The following is a 6,000-nucleotide window of genomic DNA, read 5'->3' on the forward strand; positions in this document are numbered from 1 at the left end:
AATTTCTTCCAAGTTTTTCCCTGCAATTTAATTTGTTTGTCGCTTACATTTTACACCAATATCCCCGTATATTTCAAGGGCAAATTTCCTATGTTTTCTTAATTTACCATTTTTAGTGATCACCCTTAACATTGCTAGTTTGGCTGGGTTCTCTTTAAAAAGGAGAGACTTTCTCCAGAAGGATGATTGAGACATCAGTCAAGTTACTGACGAATCTGTCACGCTTGGTGATTGTTGTATCACTAACCTCGTACCAGCTGTTATCTTTTCGTATAAAATTCAGATAGTGACCTTGGTTTAAAGATGAACCTTTATGAATGATCACGCCCCTAGTTTTGTAAACGCTTTGGTTTAAAACCACTTTCTGATTTTCGAATCCCGATATTTTGGTTAAAATCTTAATAGGGTGACCATTTACTACAGTATCTCTTGGAAACCACAGAAATACGTACTTACTGGCAGAAATCAATACATCACGTTCATTAATTTCTCTGTGTTTACAAGTTCCGCATGCCATCATTGCTGGTCTCATCCTTTCGATTAACAGTTTCCAATCAATTTTAGCGAGGTTAGGCAAAGGAAGAGTGAAGATGCAGCTTTGGATAATGTTTCCAGAACTTTTTTCAATGTGACAGTTCGGGCATTTGGTAACGTTTTGCGACTTTGTCCATAATAGTTCTTGAAGAGCGTTAGAGTCACAAGTTTCCATTTCTTCGCAAAGTTTTGGCAAGAGAACCCATAAGAATTCACTAGCATCTTGTTGTTGTTTGTGGGTAAAAGGCAGACCAACAGCCGTTCGCAAATTGAAACCATCGTCGCCGGAACTCGAATTTGAATTTTCAACATGCTCAATAGTGTTACGAAGGCAAGTTAAAATAGGCTTATCGCTCAATGATCCTTTATGCCCTTTAACCATGTTTCTTAATTCCGGAATCAGCAAGAGCAATTGCAAAACGCTATTTGCGTAGCACGTTACTCCATCTCCATTTTCAAATCCTTTCAAGGGAAAAATGTCTACACTCTGAAGACCTAGTCTAAGCTTTTTATTTGGTCTTTCTTTTGCCGTTTCATCAGATCGCTCTCCTTCACCTTCTAAAATACTCTTCGACGTTGGCCTTTTTGTACCTCTCTTTGCTTCCGACCCCACTATTTCTATAAGTGGAAGATCAGGTCTGTGTTTTTGACGCAGCCTGTTATACTCCGCAATGGCTCGTCCATCTGCCATAATTTTATTTGGGTCTAACTGCAAGAGATGGAGACCGGCCAAGGAGGTCACTCGCGATAGAGCAACGTATGCCATGCCGGTTCCAAATAAACTTGATCCCAAATCCATACTTGCGCATTTTAAACTCATTCCCTGGCTTTTGTGAATAGTAATGGCGTATGCCAAAATTAAGGGGAACTGCGTTCGTTTCACGTATAAATTGGTCATTAGCAAGAACTTGACGCTCATTTTCTCGACTACAAAGTCGGGCTTATTGTTCTCGTCGTTTGGTTCCCGATCTACTCTGATCCGGATACCAATGATGTTCCCACGCTCGTTCTTTTGGAATCCCGTTATAACGGCCATGGTGCCGTTAATAACACCTTCTTCGAAATTTATGTTTCTCCTAACCATTACTCGAGATCCAACGCAGAGATACAGCTTGCTCTCAAGACCTCCGGTTTTTGACGGCTCATTGTCTAACATTTTGAGTCTTCTGACAATGTTTTTGGCAATTTTTTTGTCGTAATCAACGAGTTTGTCTTCGCATTCAACGCATTCAACTTTCTGTCGGCTTTCTTCGAGCATTTTTATGTTGAATTTATCGCACATGGCCAATTTCGGCATCAAACAGATGGGATGAAATCCTTCTTTAACTAGGTTAACGTAAAGATTCATAGCCACCTCAATTTTGTTCCCTCCCGGAACTAGTCTACTTTCTAAGGTTGAAACGTCATCTTTCGTAAGTGTTCCGATTCTAATTCGGTTTAGTAGGTCGCCATAAACTCTGTCGTCGGCCTGTCGTACGTTTTGCGTTAGTTCATCGTATTGGAAATAATTCCAAAGATCAGTGCCACCAATGCTATTAAATCTTAGTCTCGCTTCCTGGGAAGTGACTTTTAAAAAAGCGGGATTACCCTGTACAGGCGGCAATTGGAAAAAATCTCCAAAAACGAGAATGCAAACGACACCGCCGAAAGGCTTGTTCATTTCCCAAAATTCGTTTAACCTCAAATGAACGTAAGTTAGTAAGACCGAAGACACCATAGAGATCTCATCAACTATCAAGAGTTTCAAATTTCCCAGAGTTTGCTTCATAATGGAAATATTTTCAGAATTGAGGGAATGGTATTCCGCGGTACGCCCATGTTCTACTGGCAACATAAGTAATCTATGCAACGTTACGCCGTTGACATTTAAAGCAGCCAAGCCCGTGGGAGCGGCGATCGCAACGCTACCGGCATTTTTAAAGTGGCGTCTAACGGCGTTGGCGATAGTGGCAATAAGAAAGGATTTTCCAGTGCCACCCGGACCAGACACAAAATGGCAGAAATTTTCATTTTGCCCTCCCTCTTGGGTGAAGTGATCCATGACTTTGTCGTACACCCTTTTTTGATCAGTGTTGAGTAACGCTACTTGGTCTAGTGCCATGCCCTCGAAATCAATTTCCATAGCGGCTTCGACATCGTGCATCGCATTTTCCGTTTCAACGACGATTTCTTTCCCTTGAAGGGCATTTTCATCGTCATAGCTTTCTGTATCCGAAATAGCTGAAGTCTCTTTAGCTTTTTCGGAGGCTTTGCGCTTCTTTTCAACTTCTTTGGAAACCGAAAATTTCTCATGGTATTCTCTCATGGGTTTTAGCGTCGGTAATGAGTTTTTGAAAGCTTCAGCGAAGGTTGCAAATTCGCCCAATAATTCAGTTTCGTTTCGCCATGGTTTGAACAGAATTAGTAGAGCGTGGCAGTACTTTTCTGGTTCCTCTATTGGGTCGTGAACGTAATGTTCTATTATGTAGGGCTTAATCCTCTTTCTCATCAAACCGAGATTATTTTTCAACTCGATTACATTTTCAGATTTTTTCGCTGCCTCCGAGTACTTGACGTAATCGTAAAATCGGCCGAACTCGCGCAAGCTTAAATCTTCCAAGCTATCGGGTCTGTTGGGATACGTATCGTCCACAAACCCTTTTTGGCAAATGCCTTCGCTTTCAGGATCAATTTCCCTCAAGCGCGCAAGATCCTTGTAACATTTCAAAATTTTGGATCGGTTTTATTTCACGTTATTGTTAATAAACTTGGTGGTGTCAGACTTTTGAAACAATTTCTGACCCAACATCATGTCCAAGGCTTCGTAAATACCGACCGATTTATTTGTGAAAGATTTCAGTCCATAAGCAAACAGTCTTTTAGACAAGCTTTCGTGTGCCAACTCTGCGAAACACTGATCCATTTCAGCCCGATCTTCCTTTGTCACGTACGACGTGACGTATATCGCCACTTGTTCCGAGGAATCGGCGACAAACTGCAAATCCAAATTGGCTTTCAATGCCAAAAGTAATGCCGGATTGTAGTCATTGATAAAAACTTCGCTCTCATTTCTGGGCAAATCATACAGGCGTTTTTGGCTTCGTTTCATTTTACGATGACGCGTAACTGATTCAACAGAGTTTAATGTCGCAACGTTTGTTACGGTTCGAGGAAAACCGTAACGACACACTTTGAGCTCCTTATTTCCTCTCTTAACCTTTCGGTAGCAACTGCTGCAACATTTATGTGTTTGAAATTTTTTTACTAGCCGGTAAAGTTCTGGACTTTCAGCAGCTTTTGGTATTGAACAAGTGACATACTTTTGGACATACTCCAAAATAGCTATTGCCGAACTGGAACCAATCACGGGAGCTTCTTCAGCCCACAACAAGCAATGGTAATGGGCTAAGCCGCGAGATTGGTACTCGACGCGCACAAAATGATGCGCTATCGGTCCTAGGACCGGATTCTCTTTACAAAGCACAAAGTTGTTTAGGAGCGATTTCACTTTGTTGTGAAAATGTAAACTGACGCTAAGGGGATCTAAATTTAATAGTTCAGCCACCGACATAGATTCGATCCCTGGCACGTCAGCATTCACTCGTCGTAGGTGGTCGTGAAGTTCAATGTCATCGTATTCCGCCGGATTAAAGGTTAAAAGCCAAGTAGGGGGGCCATACTCCCTAATCATGGCCAAAACACATTTGAGAACCTTATACCAATAATCCTTGGTTCCTCGAATGTGGCCCATGAAAGTCGCTAAATTACTCTCGAGCTCCGAATCTCGAGATTCAACTTGGTTCACGAAATCATTGACTGATACGTTCATGGGTTTTTTCACACGTAGAACGTAATTCAAACTACTGTTAATGGATTTCATTTCGGCCTCTTGGTATAAATGGAACATGAACGCATAATCTCGTCTAAACATTGGATTCGCGTTCAAAAGACGAGAAAGTCGGTATTCAGTTTCCGTCATTTTCCCAAACGGTCTTTCGTCGTGCTTGCCATAGCGAGCCATTGGGAACAAGTGCACGAATGACATGTATTCTAGATTTTTGTCCCAATTACTGATAGGCTCGGCTTCGACACGCTTCATTTGGTAAGAACCCAACACATCTTTTGACGGCTGAACATTTACTGGGTGAATTGTATAGTGATCGTACAGCTCAGTCACTTCATCTTTTGAAAGTTTTCGCAACAGTGCCTCAGGTTGAGTTAAAATTTTATAACGGTCGTCTGGCGAAAGATTAGATTCAATCACACCATCATTGATAACATCGATATCAATTTGGTGCGATTCCGCTTGCGGATTTTTTGCAATTGTAGTGAAGCCGTTTGTATTGACCTCGTCGCGCTTGTTTAACAGCGCCAGAGGATCCGTTGTCACCAATAATTCATCGGTAGTCAATGAATTTTCGTCTTCAATAGTTGCGTTAATCTCCTCGGTGCCATAAATGTAATCCTCATTGATAAGAGTAATATCAATGTCTTTGTACAAAGGATTAATTGTTTTCAGTTTAGCGACGGCCTTTTTCAAAGCATCAAGGCGAACAATTTTTTGCCAAACCTTTTTGTCACTAGTGGGCAAACCATTAACCAAGACGTGCAATTCGTGATCTTTAGGCAGTGCTGCTGGTATCATATCCAAATTTTTTTGGACTGGAATTGGCAAATATATGATTCTACCTTTCAAAGCTTTCACCGCGCCAAACTGCATGTTGGAATTAGTTTTAGTACCTAACCGGACTACAGTGTGAAATGCCTTCACAAGCTGAATTAAGGCCTTTTCAAACATGTTCAAACTCGTGACTTCGGTCGGAGGAACGTCAACCCCCAAGCTATGAAGGAAACATCTAATCGGAACCTTTCCCTTTTGCAAGTCTTTTGAACAATAAGAGCATAAAAGCATGTCCATTTCTCTGAAGTCAGGATTTTTCATTATCAAACCACCTCTTAAAATGAGAATGGCGTGGTTGTCAAAAACTGAAGTGGACGCCAGTTTTTCAACGGTCCTCAAATCTGAATATTTTAATAATCTAGCGCAACAATCGCAAGATGTGTCGTGAAATTCATTCGTATCACGCTCAGCTCTGGCAAATTGTTTAGCGTAGAAGGCCAAGATTTCACTCTCATCGAGACAAGGCCTTATATCGTTCTCACCGCCTTTCGTCGCCTCGTTTTCGCCATTTGCCATTTTTAATCCACGTGCCTCCACAACTTTACTAATTTTGGATAAAACATTTTGAAGAGATTCGTAATCGCCATGCTCAATCTCATCGGTCAATGTTGATAAAGCGTTAAACAACGCTCTAACGGAGTAGATTTTACTCAAAATAGTTCTAATACCCGAGTAATGCGGAGCCAGTTCTCTGAAGGCCCTCAAGTAACTTTGACATTCCTCGCTTTCAGAGCAATAGTAGAAATGACCAAGATACGGTAAAACTTTAACTTCAAAATCTGAATCGTCCAATGGCAATTTGACAA

This window comes from Phalangium opilio, unplaced genomic scaffold, assembly GCF_054372755.1.
Source record: "Phalangium opilio isolate 3A_F unplaced genomic scaffold, DU_Popi_V2 ptg000026l_1, whole genome shotgun sequence".
Classification (NCBI taxonomy): Eukaryota; Metazoa; Arthropoda; class Arachnida; order Opiliones; family Phalangiidae; genus Phalangium; species Phalangium opilio.